Source organism: Triturus cristatus, chromosome 5_2 (genome assembly GCF_964204655.1).
Source record: "Triturus cristatus chromosome 5_2, aTriCri1.1, whole genome shotgun sequence".
In the NCBI taxonomy this organism is placed as follows: domain Eukaryota; kingdom Metazoa; phylum Chordata; class Amphibia; order Caudata; family Salamandridae; genus Triturus; species Triturus cristatus.
In genome coordinates this window covers 918,035,413-918,059,540 of record NC_140588.1, presented here as the reverse complement: position 1 = coordinate 918,059,540, position 24,128 = coordinate 918,035,413, and the positions used below count along the sequence as shown (strand labels likewise).

At 42.9% G+C, this 24,128-nt stretch overlaps 1 long non-coding RNA gene across 1 annotated transcript in view; it reads left to right on the top strand.

Annotated features, from left to right (window-relative positions):
• Positions 1–19,870, top strand: part of LOC146829431 (uncharacterized) — a 43,434-nt gene extending 23,564 nt beyond the window's left edge. The window contains exons 2-5 of the long non-coding RNA XR_014962257.1: positions 17,176–17,236; positions 17,580–18,010; positions 18,466–18,528; positions 19,183–19,870. This is a non-coding gene — a long non-coding RNA (uncharacterized LOC146829431). The remainder of the gene's footprint in view (positions 1–17,175; positions 17,237–17,579; positions 18,011–18,465; positions 18,529–19,182) is intronic.
• The last annotated feature ends 4,258 nt before the right edge of the window (positions 19,871–24,128 follow it).

The window sequence follows — 24,128 nt, the reverse complement described above, 5'->3', positions numbered from 1 at the left end:
AAAAACCTTTGAAATTCACTGAAAAAAAACATTGGTTTCAGAGACGTTATGAGATGTCATCAGTGATGTCATCAGTGATGTCACTGACCAGGTCATGAATGATGCAATATGTGACATCATCAGCAGTGCATTGCAGGCGCGTGAGTTATAGTTAGCAGAACTAACTATAACGGAGGAATTTCTATGGTTTTGTATGAGTGAAATGGGCAGCTAACTATAACACCCCTGAAACCTATGGTTTTTTCTGTGAATTTCTAAGGTTTTTTAAATGCTAATTTCTAACTATAATGTCTCTGAAACCTATGTGTTTTTTTCAGTGAATATATATATATATACATATATAAATATATAATCCAGGAGATCAGGGTTATAAATTCTCAACACATCAATCAACCGTCTTAAAAAGGAGCATTTTATTTGGAATTTACTTTGTTTTAATGTTTCTGTCATTAAAAGGATCCAATAATTGATTGCAAAATATGTATTGAATTCAGAAGTGGCAACAGTTTGGATACTATAAATTCCCAAAAGTTATGTCAATGCCATGAGACCATCAAGATTGGAATGGAAAATGATACATTATTAATTTTCTAAGTTAAAGATAACCGTCTGCCATTATCATCATCTTCTGTTTGATAATTTCCAGGTTCATAGCTTAGTGAAAAAGAACAACGACTCCCTTTTTGTCATTAATAGTGGGGAATAAAAAATATAACCTATGCAATTGTTTTGTACCAGAGTAATCATCTGTATCCGTTAAATGGATTCCCTGAAGTACAGCTACTTTACACTTTAATGCAAACAAATAGGTAATGACCCTCTGTCTTTTAGTGGGATTACAAAGGCAATTGACATGCCAAGAAATAGAAAATGAAAAATTATTGACAAAAACTGGAGCATAGAATATATGTAACATATAAAAGACATTTGAATTCGAATTATTAACACTTAGACAAAATGGGAAAAAAATTGTAGATCTTAAAATCATATACAATTCTTCCAAAGTGAAATGGGAGGGAATAAAAATGGGAGTAAAGGTATAGGGCAGGAAAGTGTGAAAGTTAACCCAATTGATATAAGAGTGAAAAAGACCATACTCACAACATAGCACATAGTGGTAAAGAGGTAAAGGAAATAATAAAAATTGAAAGTGATGAACCACCTGACCCAAAGGCCAATGAAATTTGATGTACACCCAAGATAAGAGAAATGGAACGGTAAATTATACAATGGGGGAAATATTTGAAGGAAAGCACACTATAGAACAAAATGACAATTAAGTAGCTATGAAAGCACTTACCCCAACAAAGTAGGAGGAGATGGGGTTGCCTATAGGTGGACAGCAACATGTAATGACAAGAAAAAGATGTACATTCAGAATACAACCATCCAAGGTTTCATAATAAACTTGAAAAGGAAGAACACAATGAGCTCAGAGTGCCACAACAGCAATGTAAACACATAGAACATGATCAGGAATGTGAAAAACCACAATAAGTAAATTAGATGGTCAATTTTCATGTAGTGAATTGGAGTGACTTTTGAGAAGTTACATTTTAGCACCTTCTATATCCTCTCCTTTGAGAAAACAAATTGATCAGGATTTTCAGAAGTAGTTGTGTTTTCCTTATAGGTGTATGTGAAGTAGCAAGGATAGATCAAACCAAATATAACATTCATCAATATAAGATAAGGTTGGATACTCAGAAATGATTTTCTCCTTCTTGCTATACATCTTTAGACATCCTGTGAGAGAAATATTTATTTACCATACTAAAGAATTGATTTTGTTGCTTTGTAGCAAGACATTTTTCAGTAGGTGTGTAGATTGCAAAAAGAGAACTATAATTCCTCTAGATGGTTAGGAGTTATGCAATTTTGATCTTTGCACTAATTTGATGAAATCCTCAAATGCTAAAAGGAGGGCTGTCTAATAAGCCAACCAGCTTAGAGATATTGTTTTGAGAAATATAAGAAACCTAGGGGCATATTCACAAGCCCTTATCGCCACCACAACACCACTTTCAGTGACGTTGTCATGGCAATACGGGCGTCGCCTTATACACAAGGCAGTGTTAAGTCACTTAACGTGGCTTAACGCTGCCTTGTGAATAAGGCACCCTTTCATGGTGTATTTAGCGTGAAAGTAGAGGGTAATGGGTTTTGCGGTGGACGTTCCACCGCAACATCCATTGCTTTTGATGCTGCCCCCTATTCACAAGGGCAGGGTAAAGAGGAGTCAGCACCAACATTAGGACCATGAAAGTCCTGGTCTTAAACAAGCAAAACAAGGGGAAATGATTTATTTCTCCTCGTTTTTGCTTTTTCCATGTTTCCTGCCTTGTGCAGCACATATGGAAAAAGCAAATTGCCATGTTTTGTGAATGTACAGGAAGGTGTCCCTTCCTGTATATAAACAATGCTTTTTTAAAAATGCCATTCTGTCACTTTCATGTTTGCTGCATAAAGCAGCACACATGAAAGTGAGAGGATTGCATTTAGGATTGTTTATGTGCAGGAAGGTACACCTTCCTACATGGCACTTCTTTTGTGTAAACAAAAATATATTAAAACAAAAATTATGCATTTTGTTCTTCACATTTACGGGAATGGTCTGCTTGGGTAAAAAAAAGTTAACACAAAATTACTTTTCAAGTTATTTCATCAGTGCCTGTGTGAAAGAAATACTGCTTGCATTTGTGTCAATCACATTTGTTGCTGTGTGTTGATCAAATTGTTTTCATGCTCTTGCAAGGGATTTATTCCACAAACATATGTTTTTTGTACGTTATATGGTGTAATGGTGTAATCCCAGGCATTGTGCATTATTTTATCAATGTGATATTCCCAAAATGATACCAAATAACACCGGTGTAACGGAAATAACGCCTGGGCCTAGCATGAAAACAAAGTTAACCAAAGTTGTGATTGTTACATTAATCATCATTTACAGATTAATCAAGCCGCCTTCAAAGATGAAATACATGCTGAAGAGGTGAAACTTAATAACATGACAACGTTCATGATTGCAATGCCTTCTACAACGTTCTATAATTATTATACATAAGAGATTTCCAATCCCATTTACATTTTCTTCCAAACATTTGCCAAGACAATTGATGGCACAGAGAAAGCAATCTGTATTCAAAACCAGCAGACAATTTATCAGATTGAGTGACAGTTGCACTACACTACAGTTTCAGCCATCTAAATTTAATTTAAGTTCTACTAAAAATACATCAATAGACAAGGCAAATGACAGCATGTTCAGTATGCTTAGTTACCTTTCTTGCTTGTATCTGACATGTTCTTGACTGTTGAACACTCGTCTAAACTTCAGAGAAATGTTGATCACTCAACTTGTTAATAAAATTTAGAAACACAAAAGCAGTTTTTCAAGATGCATGTTTCCACAAGGTTCATTACACTTCCTTATGCTACATTGAACTACAAGGTTCTTCTTTTGAAGCTTTGTTTCTCTCTTCTTTTGAAGCTTTGTTTCTCAAAAGAGTAGATAATGTCAAGGAAACATACATGGCGATAGTGAGTACTGAAGGGATATAATTGAATAGGAAAAAAATACAAAGAATCAAATTTGCACATGAACAGCTAACATTATATCCATAGTCATTTTTTTCTGCAAAATCTAGGTTAAGGGAGCTGGCTTCACACAGCCTCTGAACCTCCAGCAGGGATGTTTCCTTGCCCCACCCTTAGCCACAGACAACCCTCTATTTGTTGGGGAGAGGCTAACAGAAGAGCAAGGTTTAGAAGCTACAGAAGGCAAACAGGCCACTTGGATCACTACTGGCTACAGCTTTTCCTACTGCTGCCTTCAAGACACCAGTGGAAGGAAGGGAACGACCAGGGGAACCAAGTAAAATATTAGTAGTAGTTACTGCTATGACACGCTACTCATAATTACATACATAGATGCATTCACCCACACAGTTGTATCCACTGCAGTTATAATATCTGACTCTATTGCTATAGGATAAAACATATCTGGGTCTGCTCATTGTTTTATTCTTCCTCAGTCAATAAAATGAGTAACATTGAGTTGTATGACAATAAACATCTTGTATATGTCAATAGTGCCGAGAAACTCCATCAAGGTAAATGTGAGATCTACAAATTCCTTTGCAATGCTATGTGACCTACAATCACGGATACAGAAGTTTCAGATTCATAAACATCAACACGATGAGCTTTATAGTTCCCTACAAGAGGAGCCATGTGAACACCAATAAGATGCAACTAAGTGCTGCGGTACTCATACATTGTGAAAAAAGTCAAACAAAAGCTGCACTTGCTTATTCACACATCTCAGAGTGTATGTAATGTACATATTACATATACTTCAAGTGGCAGATCTACAATTGGATATTAAATGCCAATCAGGGCCCAAGTCCTAACTTAGAAATTTCAGTCCTTGTCTCATCATTATTTTCTTACTCTGAATCTGCTTCTCTATTTCTTTGGAGTATGACTGAGAATGGGCGACATGTTGGTGTAGGACTGCAGGACAGCCGTATATCTTTAAAATAAACAATGCAAACAAAATTGTAACTTCATAGCCAAGTTTATTAAGCAGCTCTTTAGTGTGTGGGCTCAGGATAGCCTGACTGGTTGGTTGAATGGTCATTTTAGCTCACTTCTCCTACACAATCATAAACATTTTGCTAAAACCAAAGTAGAGGATCAGGAGTTATAAAAAGGGAGATAAATGTGTGTTCTCATTAAGTTTAGCCGGACACACACAGTTTTCAGGTCATGATAACCTGTCGGAGATTACTGTGGCAACATACTCTTCCAGCTGTACGGCTTGTGTTGGTCAAAAGAGTTCCTAGCCCAATACCTTAATTTCAGTTACATGAGAGGCGCATGGCAAGCCGTCTCCCATTTAGGCTTGTGGTTATAGAAGACACAGTGCTAGAAAATCTTTGTACACCAAATGAAGCCATGAAAACTACCCACAATCCATGAAGTTAAATCAAAGACACGTTTTCTGCTTAGAGGGGCTTTTCCTCTGCCTGTGATTTCAAAAATGATTTCAATGGTATTCTATTAAGGTGTGCAAAATGTGGATAATTTGCTTTCACATATTTACAGAAAATTAGCGCAATGTTATGCAAAATGCTGCACAATTATGTGAAATACAAATTTGCCACTTTGCTCTATATTTTAGTTTGAAATGCATCCTCTCATCAATTGTTGGTTGTGGTAATGCATTTTAACAACAACACAGGAAACAACAGCCAGTCACATTCTGTTGTTCCTGTGTCTCTGCAGTAAATTGTTATCGGCCGTTACCACAAATTGCATTAATTGCTGTAAACTTTTGTCACAATGTGGGCTAATGAAGACATTTCTTGAATTTTTAATTTGACGTCACTGTAGGTAAAATTTTGCCCTGGCCTAGGATTCTACCACAATATTGTCCTGCCAAACGATTAGTGACAAATGTATTATTGTGAAGCTAAATATAGATCTTTTTATTCTTATCACTTAAATGCCTTGATGCTAGATGTATACATATATATGTATTCACTTAAAAAACCATAGGTTTCACACATGTTATAGTTAGGTGGATATTTCACTCGTAAAAAACCAATGAAATTCCCCCGTTATATATAGTTCAGATATCTATAACTCGCGCGCTCGCAATCCACTGCTCATGACGTCACATATTCCATCACTCATGACATGGTCAGTGGCATCACTCATGACATCACTGATGACATCATCCTTGTGATAGAGTGGCGGTCGCGCGAGTTATAGTTATCTGAACTAACTATAACGGGGGAATTTCATTGGTTTTTTGCGAGTGAAATATCCACCTAACTATAACATGTGTGAAACCTATGGTTTTTTCAGTGAATATATATATATATATATATATATATATTACCTGAAAAAACCATAGGTTTCAGGGGTGTTATAGTTAGCTGGACTTTTCACTTGTACAAAACTATTGAAATTCCCCCGTTATAGTTAGTTCAGCTAACTATAACTCGCGCGCCCGCAATGCACTGCTGATGACGTCACATATTACATCACTCATGACATGGTCAGTGACATCACTCATGACATCACTGATGACATCTCAAATGACATCACTGATGACATCACTGATGACATCATCCAGTGAATGTGTATTTTTCTGAAAATTAAATATGTTTTATATATGTATATCTCAAGGTCGATGGAAGAATAAATGGGTATATAAGTGTCTAAATGGATGATTTGTTTTTGAAAAATTGATTGTGTAACTGACTGATTAAGTGTATCATAGTGAATACATGGCTTAGTGAGTAATGTTTAAATATGTAAATATCTGTATCAGTCTCTCACTTTGTGTATAAGTGGCTGCATGGGTAAGTGAGTAGCTACATGGGTGTCTATATAGGTTATTAGTTGGTTTTTTGAGTATCAGTCTGAGTGTCTGCATGGTTCGGTGGGGGTATTACGTAGTGCATAGGTGCATGAATGAGTGACTCACTGTTTGTATGTGTTGAAGACAGCATGTGTGCAGGACTGTATGGGTGGATGAGTGTGTGTATGGGTGTGTTAGTGAGTGAATGACTGTCTCAATAGTGTCTTTATGAGTAACTACATATGTTTTAAACTAGTATATGTGACTATTGGTGTATATAAGTGAGTATATGTGAGAGTGAGAGATTGAAAGAGTTCCTGTATGAATAAGTATGTGTTTCTATAAGTGATTGTTTAAAAGACTAAGTATGTGTAAGTTTCCGTAGAAGTAAGTGTGGTGGTGTGTGTATAACTGTATATGCAAGTAAATGTATGTTTGATTCTTTATTAGCATGAGTGACTATGTGTGTGAGTAACTCTATGGATGAGTGGCATTGTGTAACAGGATGTATAGGTGTATGAGTACATATGATGAGTGAGTACATGTATGAGTGACTGTATAGGACTGTTGGTGAATGAGTAGATGTGTATGTGGATCTTAGAATTACTGAAGAGCTTGTTGTAACTGGTATTGGTATGTCCATTGTTTTGAAAATTTTAGTCTCTATTTTTAAATGTGTGTATCAAAGGTTATATTAGGGTGAGAGGAGGTCTGCCACTCTATCACAAGGATGATGTCATCAGTGATGTCATCAGTGATGTCATTTGAGATGTCATCAGTGATGTCATGAGTGATGTCACTGACCATGTCATGAGTGATGTAATATGTGACGTCATCAGCAGTGCATTGCGGGCGCGCGAGTTATAGTTAGATGAACTAACTATAACGGGGGAATTTCAATGGTTTTGTACAAGTGAAAAGTCCAGCTAACTATAACACCCCTGAAACGTATGGTTTTTTCAGTGAATTTCTGAGGTTTTTTAAATGCTAATTCCTAACTATAACGTGCCTGAAACCTATGTTTTTTTCTGTGAATTTCAAAGGTTTTTTAAATGCTAATTTCTAACTATGCCTACAGAGATAGGACATGTGAAGAAAGAAGAAAAAATGCACAGAAAGAAAAAAAAGAAGTGCAGAAAGAAGCAACAGAAGTCCTCAAAGACGAAGAAAAGTGCAGGAAGAAGGATAATGTGCAGAAAGAACAAAAAGAAGAGCAGAAAGAAGCCTTGTTGCAAAATCATCCTGTACCCTCAACTTTTTCAGATGGATACTGGTGGTAACTGAGTCTGACTAACCAGTCCTAGAGCCAGTGCTATGTTAAAAGACACTTAGAATACAGTGAAAACACCTACATACACTAGGGAATATTATGCGTTGGGGTCCCCCTGTGATTAGCATGACCTCCTCTGTAAGCCCCTAGTATATAATAGGGCAGGGGGATTAAAACTACCTCTCAAAACAGGCCACAGGGCATTTTTGCACACGTTAACTCAGGCCCCGTCCCCTCCCTTCACCACTGTGTAAACACGCCCTGTGTCCGTTTTTAGTTGGGAGATTAAGTTCATTTGAATCCTGAGGGTCCCTAGGGTCCAACTAGCCCACTAGGTACCTCCAGTAAGTGCCACAGAGCTGCGTTGCAGAGAGGTGTAAAAAGTGGCACGGCCTGGACCACCTCTCTGTGCAGCTCAGTGGCACTTACTGGAAGCACTTGGTGGGCTAGTTAGCCCCCAGGGGCCCTCAGTATTGAAGGGAAATTATATCCCCAATTTAAAACGTGCCATAGTGCGTGTTTGCACACGTGACCTCAGGCCCCGTCCCCTCCCTTCACCACTGTGTAAACGCGCCCTGTGGCTGTTCTAAGTTGAGAGATTAAGTCCCCTTGAATCCTAAGGGTCCCTAGGGTCAAACTAGACCACTAGGTACCTCCAGTAAGTGCCACAGAGCTGCGTTGCAGATAGGTGTAAAAAGGGGTTCGGCCTCAGAACACCTGTCTGCAGCGCAGCTCCCTGGTGCATACTAGAGATGCCTGTTGGGCTAGTTGGCCCTTAGGGACCCTCAGTATTGAAGAGGAATTAATTCCCCAACTTACAACTCACCAGGGGGCCCGTTTGCAGAGTGCTGCAAGGAGGGGGCGTGGCCTCCGGCACGATGCCAGTCTTTTATTTATTTAAATTTTTTTTAGAAGGGGGGCTGTGTGGTTCCCCTTCTTATTCTAATTTATTGGCCCTGATGACCCCATCCCCCAGGGCCTGTCTCCTAATTATATTTGTTTGACCCCAATCCCCAGGGCCGGCCACTGTTTTTTATTATTTTAAAAAAATATATAATTATAGACACACCTAGGACATGCTTGACAAACTGTACGTACCTATCACCATGACAATTTGCGTGATATTCATTAAAAGGCGACTATGCATACAATGAATCCACGTGGAATGTATTTACACCACTAGTGAAGCTCTGACATGTCTGATGCCCTACCGTGCCTAATCCCGGTAGACACCCTTGTCGTTTATTTATACAAACATGGGTAGCAATTGACGGGCACATTTAATACACATGCACACCAAGCCATTCAAAGGGGATTCCACAAAAATTTGACCAAAACTATGCAAGAAACCTCCCTCATGGTTAATAAAATACACATCCACTGCCGGATGTGTAATACTTTTTATTTAACTCTCTGGCAAGGGGACGAACATCACTTGAGAGTCACAGCGCGCTCCTGGCAGAGCCCAATGTTGTGTTACACCCACCATTGCCTGCTGAGTGCCACACACCTCTGTGTTGTATTCCACCAGCTAGTGCATATGCTATGACACTCTCTAGCCCATGTGCACTGTAACACCACCCCGTGAATATGTCATGCCACACTTGTCTTCGCACGGGTTATATTGCCCCATCTAACGTGCCTTCCTCGATGCCTATGTTATAACGCACAGTGCTATGCCATACATATTACAATCTGGGATCCATATCTTTGTCACAGTGGATGTGCAACGTTACACTCCCCAGCACATATTTTATATTACAACTTTAGAGACTAGTTAGGTTACACAACACTGTCCTGTGCATATTACACTCCAAGGCGCATATCGCATAGCACGCGCTAGTGCCTGTGCTATCTCGCGCTCTACAATGAATCTGTCATTGCGCACAATGTATTGCATATTATATTTCACGCCCGGTTCATCTTATATCACACTTTTTGGTGCATAGTTTATACCATACACTATATCTAGTTTTCATTTTCAATCATGCTCTCAGGACTATGTTCTATATAACACTGTGTTCACCTACCCTTTTCACGGGCATTACATTTTGCGATAGGGGGTGGAGGGTCAGGGGGTGTTTCTGCCAAGTGAGCCCGGAGTCACAGTCACAAACGTCCTCTTCTTCCTGAATAAAAGTGAGATTATGCTGCATACTTGTTCATATTTTAAGTAGTTCGCACAGACACAAGTTTTAAAAACAATAAAGTTCCTAATACCCGCCTTCTCGGAACAGATACCTTGCTGCCCCATCCCCCTCCTCCCTATCCTCTGTTGTGTGAATCCATGGACTAGCCTCCTCCCTCCTGCCATGCATGGTCTGATGTGCTGCCACTGCCCTCAATTTAGTATGATGTACCAGTCCACTCCTCCTGCCCTCCATTGCCCAATTATATGCACCATCATTGACCTCCTGCTTAAACTCTGTGCTTAGCTTGCTGCCCCTATTCTCCTTCCCCCTCGCCTCCGATGTCTTTGTGCATGCCCCTGCGCCATCCTTTTTGCCCACCATGTTCCATGGAACTGCCACTCCTATCTACTCTGAGTGTTCTGTTGAGCTGCCACTCCCCTCCCACCTGCCTAGCATTGTCAGATGACTGTAACCTGTCCCTGCCACCTCCACCCTGCCTGTCCACATGCCATGCCCCTATCCTCTTCCTCCTTTCCTACATGGTCCATTGTACTGCCACACCCTTCTGCCCTCCCTGGTCTGCTGTGCTGCAACTGCTCCTCCTGCCTGCCCCGTGCAGTCTGTTCGTGAGGCCCCTTCCCCTGAACTTTCTTGTCTGTGCACAGGTCCTGACCCTCCCTTCTATCCTCCATCGTCCTTTGTGCATGCCCCTGCACCCTCCTTCTTGCCCATCATAGCCATTGTGCTGCCACTAACCCTCCCATTTGCCATGCATGGTCTTCTGTGCTGCCATGGCCCCTCCCACCTTCCCTGTGTGGTCAGTTAGCTGCCCCTGACCCCCTCCCACCTTCCCTCCATGGTCTGTGTGTATTCCATCACAGTCTCACTGTTGCTCTTCATGGTGTGTCTTGCTTCTAGTGCCCATCCTGCCTGACCTCCATGGCTATCTTGCTGCTCCTGCCCTGCCCCCTTGCCCCCAGCCCTCTGTTTACATGTTCAGACCCCTACTCCCTCCCTCCTGGCTTGTCTGTTCCATTGTCATGCCCCTGATCCGTCCCTCCTGCCCTTTATGGTCTGTTATGCTGCAGCTTTCTCTCCTGTCTGTCCATTATGGTCAGCTAGCTACCATTGCCTCTTTCCCCTCTCTTCTCTTTTGTCCATGTGCATGGTCCTGTCCCCTCCCTCTTGCTTTCTATGGATTGTTGTGCTGCACTCCCGTCCCGCATGCCCTGTGTGGTGTATTGTGCTGCTGCAAACCCTTATGCCTGCCCTGCAGGGTCAGTTTGGTGCATCTCTCCATGTCCCTCCTGTCCTCTGTTATCAAAGTCCATGTCCCTACCCCATTTCCTTCCATGATCCAATGTACCATACTTGCGAACATTTTGAACTTGGTAAGAGGGAGATTTTGAAAAAGAACTGGGGTATGGATTTTCCCCTTTGAGTTACATTGAAAGAGAGGAGATTGTAGACAGGAAACAGATCAAATAAAGCCCATTTGAGCTTTAAAACATTGGACGTTTCCTGGCTGGATCGGGTCTGTTGGCATGTATGGTTGTACTACCATTGCCTCTTCCTTCTGCCCACAATGGTCTATTACATTGCCACAGCCTCTCTTGCAAGTCCTGTATTGTTGGTTTGTTGCCCCTGCCCCCCTTTCCACTGCCCTCCATAGTCTGTTGTGCTGCCATGGCCCTTCCTGCCTGCTCAGTGTGGTTAAATTGTTGCCTTTGCACCCTCCTACCTGCCTTCAATTTTCAGAGTCCGTGCCCCTGGCCTCTGCCTCTCAACAGTATCCTAATGAACAACTAGATTCCTAACATTCTATATTTATTACAAAAGTGTGGAACGCCTGACGTCATCTTGATGTAATCAAAACTGTAAGACCTAGAGCATTTCCTTTAGAAATTACATATATGAGAGGGTCTTATTGGCATCAAAATTATGGTTAATGCTCTAAAAGACTAAAATAAGGACATATTTTCTGAGTTTTCAAATAGCGAGAAAGCACTTTTAAATTATTTGTTACCTTTATGTTTTTTTATCCAGTTGACCACTTGATTAACTGTTGCACTTAGGGGAGAGGATGTGGTGTTACTTCCAGAACTGCAGACTTTGCAACTGGGGAACCAGGTTGGAGTTTCTGCTTCAGCTCGACATTCTGTGATTCTGGTCAAATCACTTAGTCTCCCCATGTCTACAACCAAAATGAATTTGTTCTTGTGTGATGTAACCAATGCTCATGTAAAGCACTCCAATACCTGACAAGTCTGCACTATATAACACTGCAAAATCACAAAATAATAAGTGTTTTGCACACTTCTGTCATTGGGCTATATTTGGGCTACATCTGGGTGATTTTGGGCTACATTTGGGCTCTTTTGTCTCCGGTGGCCATCTTGGGAGATTAATTTGTTATGAAGTTTCCTAATTTCCTCATGTACTGCAGTCTCCTCAGTAGGAAATGCTTTCAGTTTTTTACTTTGATTCCATCATGAAGGTATTCAGATATGTCACACATTTGCCATAAATTCTGAATGTTAGCACTCTAGTTGCTCATTAGATCACTGTAGTAAAACTACTGTTCACCATGGAAGTCTGCTCCTGGTATTAAAAGTGCATGTTTCAATCTGCATGTCAGAATTTTTAAATGAAATAGAAGAGGATTTGAGAAGTCACTCAAAATGTGCCCTCATTTTCATTCTTCAGCATTAATCATAATTTCTATGGCAAAATTAACCCCCTCATTGTGTTCCTTTTTAAATTAAATGTTTTAAGTGTTACCAGTTTATTCCAATCAAGATGGCTTCAGGTGTGCCATACTTTTGTCATAATGAAGACAGTAAGCGCTCTAATTGTTTTTAAGAACACTCTGGGACATTCTGTCATTGGGCTATACTTGGGCTACATCTTGGTGATATTTGGGCTACATTTGGGCTCTTTTGTCTCTGGTGGCCATCTTGGGAGACTTATTTGTTATGAAGTTTCCTAATTTCCTCATTTACTGCAGTCTCCTCAGTAGGAAATACTTTCAGTTTTTTACTTTGATTCCTTCAAGAAGGCATTCAGATGTGTCACACATTTGCCATAAATTCAGAATGTTAGCACTCATTAGATCACTGTAGTAAAGCTACTGCTCACCAGGGAAAACTGCTGCTGGTATTGAAAGTGCATGTTTCAGTCTGCATGTCAGAATTTGTTTATGAAATAGAAGAGGATTTGAGAAGTCAAAATGTGCCCTAATTTTTCTTTCTGCAGCACTAATCATAATTTCTATGGCAAAATGAATCCCCTCATTGTGTTCCTTTGTAAATTAAATGTTTTAAGTGTTACCACTTTATTCCAATGAAGATGGCTTCAGGTGTGCCATACGTTTATCATAAGTAGGACTGTTAGCGCTCTAGTTGTTCTTTGGAACACTCTGGGAAGCTGCAGTAGAACACAAAGGAATCAACTGACAGTCTCTGCCCTTGTTGGATGTACATGTTTTACTGAGAATGTCAGACTTCATTCTCACATGACTGAGAAAGATAATGTGAATTTACAGAAAATAAGCTCTCAGTTTAGCTTATAGATCACCTTCCAAACCTCTGTGGGAAAAGCATGAGAAAATATTTTTCTCTCAATCATGATATCCCAGCAGAAGGCTTTTTCTTATGGTGAAATCACCTTAGAACATACCACAATTCCTAAAATGAGTATGGTACCATCAACAAATGATTTATAATGTAACTAAAGTCTTAAAACCTTCTATTAACTGCAATGCTTTCTAATGAGGTGCTATCATGTATATTGGTCCCAAGATGGCTGCCAACACTTCTTGGATGAAGTGCTGACAGCCAATCAGATCTCAGGATGAGATGTGTGGTTAGGCTCTACCCACATATATATATGATTTTACTTTTGATTTTCTCAGGAACTACTGAACAGATTGACACCAGACCTGCAAAAGGCACATCCCTGACCTGAGGACTACCTCTCTGCCAAATTTCAAGTAATTCTGTTCAGCCGTTCGGGCTGTACCTTGGACTAAAGGTCCCTATGGAAAATTGCATGGGGAAAACGCGTTTTGGGACCCCCCTTTTTTCTCAGCCCACGCTTGACGAATCCCCCCGAGACTTTCAGGGTAGGAGCGGAGCGGAGCGCCCCACCTATTTTGAAAATTTTGCGAGGATTCGTCAACCGTCGCCAAAGTTATTCCAAATAGAATGTTGCGGATTTCCTATGGAGACACGGTCCTAACTATAACTATCTACTGGCGACCGCCAGTAGATAATATATATATATATCAGCTCGGCGGGGAATGTCCACAAAGTAAACCGCACTCAGCAACGAGAAGCTTTCCCCAAAGCTTTATTGACAGGTATGAGTAGTCGATATCACCAGAAAATTATTATAGCATCAGGCCACAGTCCGACGCGTTTCGAGTTGCCTCTTCTTCCAAGGAAATGCAGCCTTCAAGCGCTTGAATGGCTCCGCCTCTTAAGTAGGGCTTCTATCGCCTGCCGAAATCGGCACACTGTATGTATGGCATTGCATTATGGGAGACAGAGTCATGAATAATGTCCACAGATGGAAGCGCTTGTAATTACTTGCCGATAAAAAGCTCCACATGAGCCCCAGTGAACTTGACTGTTCTAATCCTTTACTCGTTGCTCCACAAACTGAGGCCTCTATTCAAAAAGGCCCGTGGCCCCCCAACAAGGGGTGGTGCAGGTTCAGCGGCAGGACAGACGCTAAATATATCAGCTCGGCGGGGAATGTCCACAAAGTAAACCGCACTCAGCAACGAGAAGCTTTCCCCAAAGCTTTATTGACAGGTATGAGTAGTCGATATCACCAGAAAATTATTATTGCATCAGGCCGCAGTCCGACGCGTTTCGAGTTGCCTCTTCTTCCAAGGAAATGCAGCCTTCAAGCGCTTGAATGGCTCCGCCTCTTAAGTAGTGCTTCTATCGCCTGCCGAAATCGGCACACTGTATGTATGGCGTTGCATTATGGGAGACAGAGTCATGAATAATGTCCACAGATGGAAGCGCTTGTAATTACTTGCCGATAAAAAGCTCCACATGAGCCCCAGTGAACTCGACTGTTTTAATCCTTTTCTCGTTGCTCCACAAACTGAGCCCTCTATCTCAGTACAGCACAACTCATGCACCCTTTCTTATACAATATTTTGTGTATAATTTCACATCTGCTGTCCTACCTCAGTGTATCACAAGTCATGAACCCTTTACGATAGAATCTTTTCTGTATGATTTCATATCTGGTACCAGTACCTTAGTGCAGCACAAATCATTGACCCTTTATGATTGAATCTCTGTGTCTGATCCAATGATTACTGTTGTACTTGTTGCCAGCACCAACCATTCCCGGAGGGTTGGCTTACAATCACCCCACACACATCCACCACCGACGTCACTGGACATTTGACCCTGGTAATAAAAAGGAGTCGAGCGCACGTGCCCGTACCCAGTTCCACTATCTATCTGTGTCTTTATTACGTATGCAACATGCTGCCCCTAGGCCCTACCGCAGTACATAGCGCTCTGGACAGCGTATGTAACCATCTTACCTTTGACAGTGGGGAAAACTTTAGTTATGTAACTTAGAGTACTGCAAGCAGAGTGTATAGTGAATTTATAAGTGCGTGAGGATCGTCGCAGTGATTGCATAAGTACATATGTTGGCGCAGCCTAACTCTGACAATGAGCTTGTCTCTAATTGGCTGCCCTCCATGTGCCAAAAACTGAAACTTCAACTTTCCATGGCCCTGTATTGCTACAGCTACAACACTCCACTGAATGTGCAAGAAACATTCATATCCACACAGATGTCTCATGTCCACTATCTTTCTTGTGTGGAACTATGGATGAATATAGGGTCAGTAATTCCCCGTGCCTAGCATGTTGGCCATATTGTTGGACTTGGCTCACAGAGTGACACTTTGGCTTTTGCAACCCGGGTGACGGAAGCACTCTAACACGGACACCCGCATCCAGTGTTGTCAGATTTTTTAAGCTTTCTATAGCTCAAAGCCAACCAAAAAGTAGCCCAAAGTAGTCCAATATTGCTACTTTAGGGAAGGAGGGGCAGGGACAGCATCAAGCAGGCGGTGAAAATGCATTGGAATTGATGTTGCAGCAGGATGCCAAGTAAATATTTGTCTAATAAAGCACATTAACATACTACTTTGCTGGAGCGCTGTATATATATTTATAATCTGGCAACTAGCACAAACCAACATTTTACCACACAACCGTCAAAATATAGCCCAATTGTGCGTGATCTAGCCCAATCTGGTAACACTGATGCCACAGCCACTCCCTCACGGCTGGTAGACACCCACACCACACCCATCCAGCACAGGCGCCACAGGACACGTGACCCTACTAATAAAAAAGAACGGGCGCACATGCTCTACGCCATTTTAGAGTTGCTCGCAGCGCATGCACTGCGGCCGGCACATTCACACCGCCACAGTGATGGCCCGTCCCTGTGGTACGGACACTTGATGTTTTGTGTGCTCTGCTGCACCGCAGTGTAGGCCTGAGCCCAACAGCGAGGGCCTACCACCACATCTGTGGCCTCACATCTCACTGAGTTAGTAGCACCGCTTGCACTGAGCGGGTGTACAACCTGCGATGATGATAGGTGCACTAGTATGTCCTCTGCCATGGCGATATCAAGACTCACTACCAAATGTGAGACCTATTAGCTTGCAGAACGGAGCTGCATGATGTGGAGGGTGCCGTGACCAGGAAAAGGTGAGCAGTGAGGCCTTGATGCACAGCGTTGGGCAGATACCTCTGGGCAGCGGGAGTGGATGGGGTACAGCAGCCTGAATGCAGAAAGACGGCAGAGCGATTTAGGCGTACGCACTCGTATATACTCTGCCACAGCGTCGGATTGGTAACGCGGGCACTGGTGCAATGCCCGAGGAGCCGGTGCCGAGTTCCAACTGTGGGCTGCTTTTTGGAGCAGTCTGGGGGCAGATTTGGGCGGTGTTGCTGTTGTTTGGATACAGCCAGCGGCCTAGTGGGTGTCTGAATGGCCTTTCTAAAGACAGATGGGCGTCATCACCTCACGTTTAGCTACAGGCAGAGGTGTCCCTTTCTTTCTCTCGCAGGGCCGCCCATTAATGTATGCATACCTAGCATGGCAGGGGGCCTGAGCAGAAGTGGCCTCACTTGTTTTTAAATCACCAGTGTAAAAGAATCCGTGCATTTTTTTGTTTCTCCCCCCAACCCCCTTTTTTTAAATAAAATTTTGCCGAAGCAGTGTTTAGAGGAAAGGCAATATGCAAATGTGGGCCACTTTGTTTTTTTAGCATGCCCAGGCCGATTTTGAATCCTAATCCAACCCTGCTCTGCCATTACTAATTCTGTACTGTCTTTCAGATGTGGGAGCTTGAGAGTCTAGGTCGCAGCACGTAGTTGGAGACAGAGCGGTGGCGTAAAGGTAAGCTGTGACGGTTTTGTACACAGTGTGGGCACTCAGTGTCCCTCATCTCTTCCTTTCTCTCCCTCACACTCTTTCTATCTCCCTCTTCCTCTTACACTGTCTCTTTCTCTCTCTCTATCTTCCTCTCTCTCAGTGTTTCTCCCTCTCTCTTCATCTTTCTCACTCTTTCTCTCTGCCTTCTTCTCACTTTCTTTCTTTTCCTCTCTCTCTTTCTCTCACTCTCACTGTTTCTCTCTTTCTCTCTGTCTTCTGCTCACTCTTTCTTTCTTTTTATCTCTCTCTTCCACTCTCCGTTGATGGACGCATGACGAACAATCTTATTTTGTTTTTTATCTAACAGGCTGTGAATCACAAATCGAGGTTTACCCCCCCAACACCACCAAAGCTGAACGTGTGAAAAATCTGCGATGATGCATGGCCATCCTGAACGCATGACAAAGTTGCATCCGCATGTGGTGGACCCTCTTACACACACGCCGGTGGCGGAAGATGAGCAGAGAGACTTCTTTCCGCAGCAGCGGACAGTCACCTCTGGGCGGTGGGAGTGGATAGTGTGCAGCAGTCTGGGCGCACAAGAACGCATAGACACCTCCGAGCAGTGGGAGTAGATGGGGTGCACCAGCCTCATTGCGCATTTGCGAAACAGAGAATTACGTGTGTGCAGTTGTATGTACTCTGCAATTACTAATTCTATACGATCTTTCAGATCACTAAACTTGAGGGCTACACTATCTCCCGGGATGTGGTTGGAGACACAACGGTGGCACAAAGGTGAGCTGCGAAGATTTTCTCCAGTGTCAACACTCCCTCTTCAGCTCTTCCTTTCTCTCTCTCACACTGTCTCTCTTTCTATGTCTCTTACTCTCTCTCTCATTCTTTCTTTCTCCTTTCCTCTCTCTCAATCTCTCTCGTTTCCTCTCTCACACTATTTATCTCTCTCTTCCTCTCTCTCTCACACTGTTACTCTCTTTCTATCTTCCTTGTATCTTACTCTTACTCTCTTTTTCGGTCACTCTTTCTCCTCTCTCTCAATTACTCTTTGTCTCTTTGTCTGTCTTCCTCTCTCTCACTCTTTCTCTCTTCCTCTCTCACTTTTTCTCTCTCTCTTCCTCACTCTCACTTTTCTCTCTCTCTCTCGCTGTTTCTCTCTTTCTCTCTTGAAACAGAGAATTACGCATGTGCAGTTGTATGTACTCTGCAATAACTAAATCTATACTATCTTTCAGATACTAAACTTGATGGTGCACTATGTCCCGGCACATGGTTGGAGACACACCGGTGGCACAAAGGTGAGCTGCGAAGATTTTTTCCAGTGTCAACACTCCCTTTCCATCTCTTCCTTTCTCTCTCTCACACTTTCTCTGTCTCTTCCTCTCTCTCATTCTTTCCTTCTCTCTTCCTCTCTCTTGCTCTTTTTCTCTATCCCTCTCTCACTTTCTCTCTCTCTTTCCTCTCTCTCTTTATCTCTCTCTTCCTCTCTCTCACCTGTTTCTCTCGTTGTCTTCCTCTCTGTCTCACTCTTTCTCTCTTTGTCTGGCTTCCTCTCTCACTCTTTCTCTCTACCTCTCTCACTCTTCCTCTCTCTCTTCCTCTCTCTCACACTGATTCTCTCTTTCTCTCTTCCTCGTATCTCACTCTTTCTCTGTCTTCCTCTCTCTCACACTGTTTCTCTATTCCTTGTAGCTCCCTCTTTCTCTCTTCCTCTTCCTCTCTCTCACTCTTTCTCTCTCTCTCTTCCTCTCTCTCTCAGTCTTCCTTTCTCTCACACTTTCTCTTTCTCTCTTCCTTGTATCTTACTCTTTCTCTCTCTACTCAATCTCTCTTTCTCTGTCTTCCTCCCTCTCACTCTTCCTCTCTCTCTCTTCCTCTCTCTCATTCTTTCTCTCTCTATCTCCTTTGCTGGATGCACGACGCACCATCTTATCTTTCTTTTTGTCTTGCAGGCTGTGAATCACAAATGGAATAGCGATGACATGCCACGGCTGTACATAGATTTATTTGTTGTTGTTTTGTTTTAATCAAATGCTTTATATGTAAATCTATACATGATTAAGATTCTTATTTCCCCAACCTCACAAGCATCTTTGTATTAATAGTTTGAAGAGGGGCACTTCCGGGCCCAAGAAGATTGTTGGGGGTATGCTGGTGATGTGGGAAGAGGGTGCGTTACCTGCTAATGTGGAGAGATGCAGCCAGAAAGGGGTATCTCTCACAGAAAGAGCTCCAGTATGTTTTCAGAAAAGCTTCGGACAAATGCCAGCTGACGGACTGAATCACAAAATGGCTTTTCAATGCTCATATAGTGTGACTTACAAACAGTTCGTACCCAGGCTCACAGAGGGACAACTGTGGCCCGTCGGCTCGACTCACAGAGGCAGAACTATGAACCGTCTGCTCCCAAAGGAACAGTAGCATAGTAGCTCGCAGAGGTAGAGACACAGCGGCGTACTAGCTCGCAAAGGTAGACAGCTGCGAGCCGACGGACTGGCTTCTAAAGGCATAGCTGCGAAGTGGTGATGTTGGGCACAGGGTGCGTGAAAGGGTTATCTTCCTACTGGTGTCCTGGAGTGGAAGTCGCGCTGCCTGGTGCTCACCTGTTTCTCCTTTATTGTTAATAAATCTTAAACCTTCACTGCATCCAAATCATCATTACACAGAGCTCCGCTATATTAAATTGCCCCCGGAACCTTTCTTTTATATTTTCACTCCATGCGAGGCTGCTAACAGTTCCTGGTTTGAAGTGTTAGCAGCCAATCAGAGGACACTTCCTGCTTTGTAGTGTTAGCAGCCAATCAGAGGAAAGCTCGGAGTTAGGCACCGACCAGATACATATATATATATATATACATACACAAATATACAAAACCGCGCTTTCTGGACCAAGACCTTTCTCCCTGCCAAATTTGGCGTAATTCCGTTCAGCAGTTTGACCTGTAGCCTTGTCTAAAGTTTCCTATGGAAAATGCATTGAGAAAACATTTTTTCGGACCCCCCTTTTTTCTCAGCTCCCCCTTGACCAATCACCCCTAAACTTTCAAGACAGGAGCTGATCAAAAAAGAGAAACGTTTTGGAAAATTTCGTACAGAATTGTCAAACAACGCCAAAGTTATAAGCAGATGGAGGGCTCCTGGAGGGGGGCTGGGCAATCCCCTCCCATCATGCGTGAACCCCGAGACTGCGGGGTCCCCAGCAGCCCCCGCAGACCCAGCGAGCCCTCGCTATTATTTTTTAAGAAATGCCCCCAGGACCTAACCCACCGCGGGGTCTCATTAAAATAAAACACAGGAACCCGCGATCCCAGCGCGAATGGGCCGATTTCTTTTTTTAATGTATCTTTTGGCCCTGGGGTTCCTTCTCGGACTCCCTGAGCAGGTCTAGGGGTCAGGGTGTTTCTACCCTGCCCCCTTCTCTTGTTTTCTACCTTTGTTACTCTGTTTTCTAGCAACTCACTTCTACCGAGCCACAAGATGGCTGCCAACACTTCCTGGTTTGGAGAGTTGGCAGCCAATCACAGTGAAGCTCATGCATGGGACTTAGGCTCTGCCCAGATATCGAAACTTTTATTTTTCTAATTTCTCAGCAACTACTGAATGGATTTACACCATTTAAAAAAAAAGTCGCTTTCTGACCCACGCATTACCTTTGTGCCAAATGTGGGGTAATTTCGTTCAGTAGTTTCAGCTGTAGCCTTTTACAAAGTTTCCTATGAGAAATTGATTTTTGACTCTTATCTTTTGAATTTATCAAAAACGACTGAACAGATTTACACCATAAAAAAAAAAGGTCGCTTTCTGAACCAAGCTCTACCTTTCTGCCACATTTGGGGAAATTCCGTTCAGCGGTTTAGGCTGTAGCTCGTTGCAAAAACTGTGTTTTGGGACCCCCTTCTTTCTCAGCCCCCCCTTGACGAATCACCCCCAAACTTTCAGGATAGGAGCTGACCTGGATAGACCTTTTTTTGGAGAATTTCGTAAAGATTCGTTAAACGACGCCAAAGTTATTAGCAAATCAAAAAATTATTTTCCTATGGAAACTAGGTTGTAACTATAACTACCTACTGGTGACCGCCAGTAGGTAATATATATATATATTATATATATGTTCACTGAAAAAAACAAAGGTTACAGGGACGTTATAGTTAGGCTGAGATTTCACTCGTACAAAACCAGTGAAATTCAGCAGTTATAGTTAACTGAGCTAACACTGCTTCTGATCTCACATATTACATCACTCATGACATGGTCAGTGACATCACTGATGACATCCTCCAATGACCTCTCAGCAATCCCGCTGTGTGGGACTTGCTGATGGCAGCAGGAGGTCTTGCCAGCTCCAAAGGACCCTGAACATCCAAGGGAACTTCATCCCCCAACCAAGAGGTGAGTTTGCAGAGTGGTGGAGAAAAAGGGCATGTCCTCCAAAGAATTCTCACCAATCCCACTGTGTGGGACTTCCTTGAGGTAACAGGAGGGCGTGTTGGCCCCCAAGGACCCTCTAGACCCAAGGAGACTTCATTCCCCAGCCAGCAGTGAGCCAGGAGGTGCATTTGCAGAGTGGTGGAGAAAGGGGCAGAGCCTCTGGCGACTTGACGGTCTTTTTATTTATTTGGTGAGGGGCGCCGTGCCAATTATAGCTGCGGGGATCCTGTCCCCTCAGGGCCAGGCCTATTTTAAAAAGGGGTGGGGCCACATGGCCCCCCCTCCCCATTCTAATTTCGACCGAGGCACGGTCTTTAAAAAAAAAATGTTTACTTCATTAAAGGGAGAAGGGCCATCCCCGGGCCCAGTCTTTGCAATTTCTTTTTTAAATACATAGACAATGGGGAGGGGGTCTGCGCAATCCCCCTCCTGGGCCGATCCACTACTCTGAGGCACGGCCTCTAATGTGGGTGTCCTTCTGATCACGGAGGAGCTTGAAGGCACACGTGGATCTTACGGGTTTCCCACCTCCTGCGAAAGCCAGCATGCAGGTCCCTGTGTATAAAAGCAAGTGTGCCCTGTTTTGAGCAAGCGAGAGCAAAATGCTCCTGCTTACTCAAAGTGGAGCACAGTTTATGCTGGCTTGGCAGGGTTGTGAGGCCCCCCATATAAAAAATGAAAAGCCCCGGGGAGGAGGTGGTCCCCAGGGTAGGGGAGTCCATGGGGCCCCCCCATTAAATTAGTCTTGGGGAGGTGGTGGTTTTTTGGGGAGGCCATATGGACCTCCCACACATGAATTTGGTAAATAGCCATGGGGAGGAGGGCTGGGGGGAGGCCGTATGGGCACCACCCACATATTTTTAGAAACGTGCCCCTGGGATTTAGCCGACCTGGGGACTTTTTATAAAATACATTAGTCCACCTGCAAATTTGCAGCCACATTTTGCAAAAAATACTTTCAGGAAAACTTTTTTGATATCATATTGCTATAGGGATGAAGCTTGAGCAGTGGCTCGCTCAGAAGTACTGGAGAACCTTTTTAAATGCAAATTTCTCAAAAATGGCTGAACAGATTACACCAGAAGGCATGCTTTCTGAGTTAAGTTCTAACTTTTTCCCAAATTTAATATAATGCTGCTCAGCCATCATGCAGAAGCCGAGTAGATCCAAAGATATCAGCACAACAAAAAACACTCTTTCTGATGAAATTCTGACCGAATTATAATCCTACAATTTGAGGAGCTGTAGCGTTAAAATAGTAAATGTATACTAACCTACAGATACTTACCTTCACAATATTGTGGTAATCTATTTTCTTGACTTGATGTTTTAATAGGACAATAGTCTGGCACTCAATAACGTGGCATGCAGTCATTTCATTGCTGTTGCTCTACCCGTTTTCATCCTTTTGAATTTCAAATTCCGCATTGCGATGGGCAGCAAAGTTTTTTGCACCCTTAATTTATAAAATAGAATAACTCCCTGCTGGAACTTGAGTCAGAAACTCAAGTCCGACAAAACAAAACATTTCAACCAGGCCCCCCAAAAAAGAAAAGTACAGTGGGTTAAAGGCACATACCTTTGGAATTCATTGGGCCTCACTTGCAGGGCCTGACTGGCCACTGACTGCGCAGGGCAAATCCAAGGGCTGAAGGATTGTTGTGAGGTTACATAGGCCCTGGAAACAAAACACTTCCATTTTACGTGTTAATGTTTAAAGTTGACATCTTTTTAAATGATTACTTTTAACTAGGCCTGGGCTAAAATTTCGTTTCGTTCGCGGAAATTGCGATAATTTGACATTTTCACGTTCCGCTGAAAGCGCGAAAATGTAAAAATTTCCGCATTCCGCAGCTTGGCGATAATTTGTTTCTTGCTCGCGCTGTGAAATAATACATTCTCGCGCGCGCGCGATCGCCTTACCTGAATCCCTGCGTTCGCCGACAAGTTTTCTTGATCCGGTCGCGTTCTCCATGAGATGCTGTATTGTTTTTAGCCATTTGCGCTGTCTCGCGACAGTTCGCGACCGCAGTGACGTCATGCGTCGCGCGATCACGTCTTTCTTCTCGCGATCATGCACCGCGAGACAACTGAAAACAAGATGGCCGCGCCCGCGAGCAACCACATGGGTAAATTGGCGAGCCGCAACCATGCAGAAAATCTCGCGCACTTGCGGGAAAAAAACTTCCGCATCTTCGCGATATTTCCCACCCCTACTTTTAACACACATTTGCTTGCACAGCCTTGTGAGATGATGTACTCAGAAATCTTTTGCTTACAGTTACACTTCTTCATGGCACAATATCATGCCTTAGAGCATTCTGCACAAGGACTTAGTACACTGTGCAAAATGTTGTTGTTTGTTAGCGTCCATTTGGCGACAGCTCTGGGTGGGTAGAAACAACAATGACAACCGGACCTGAGCTCTGCCACAGAACAAATGTGTCCAGTTTATTATATAAACTGCACA